We start from the raw sequence: 894 nt of genomic DNA, 5'->3' as shown, positions 1-894 counted from the left end.
CCCGGCCTTCACCTGCGGGAGAAGGTGAGGGGGGTCCCCGGGGGTCGTGTCCCCCTCTCGGAGCTCGTGGGACTCCCCCATGTCCCCCCCATGCCAGGGTCACCCCCTTTTCTCTCCCACAGCGCTCCTGACCCAGCTCCTGCTCCCCCCTGGGAGGGGCTTTGGGAGCCCTGGGACCCCCTTGAATCCCCATTCCTGGGCACTGGGACCCCCCTGCACTCCCTGTCCCGGGTATCCTCCTCTCCCAGCCCCTGCATCCCCTGTTTCCCTGACCCCGAGGACCCCTGGACCCCATTCCCGGCCATCCCGGGACACCTCAGCCCCAGGCCTCCCTTTCCTGGGAAACCCGAACTGGGCACGGGGCTCTGCAGCCGCTCTGGGATTTATGATCACCCAAAGGAAAGGCAGAGGAGAGGAGAGAGGCGAGGGAGAGAAGGAGATTGGGAGTCAGGGATCGGGGTCACAGCGCCCAGTCCTGCTCCGCCGGGGCTGGGGCCTCGCAGCCGCAGGACAAAATGGATCCGCGGGTCCCGGTGCTTGCCCCGCTTCGGGCCGAACCCAGCGGGTTCCCGGCAGAGTTTGGCCGCAGGGCCCGGGAGTTCAGCCCAGCCCGGCCCGGGGGTCCCGCAGGGCGTGGCCGGGGAGGGTCCGGGGAGGGGATCCAGGTGAATTCCCTGGAATTCCCCCTTTTCCCTTCCCCCCCTCCCCCACTTTTCCCTGATCCAGGGACCCCCTGCACCCCCATTCCTGCCTTTCCCAGCCCCCAGCCCCCTTTTTCCTCAACACCGGGGACCCCTGGACCTCCTTTCCTGGGGGGCACAGGGTACAGGCCCCCCCTGGACTCCCCCATCCCGCCTCTCCCAGTGCCCTCCCCCCCCCTTCCTTGACCTGGGA

Source organism: Corvus brachyrhynchos, unplaced genomic scaffold, assembly GCF_000691975.1.
Source record: "Corvus brachyrhynchos isolate BGI_N302 unplaced genomic scaffold, ASM69197v1 scaffold461, whole genome shotgun sequence".
Lineage (NCBI taxonomy): Eukaryota > Metazoa > Chordata > Aves > Passeriformes > Corvidae > Corvus > Corvus brachyrhynchos.
This window is presented reverse-complemented; position numbering follows the sequence as displayed.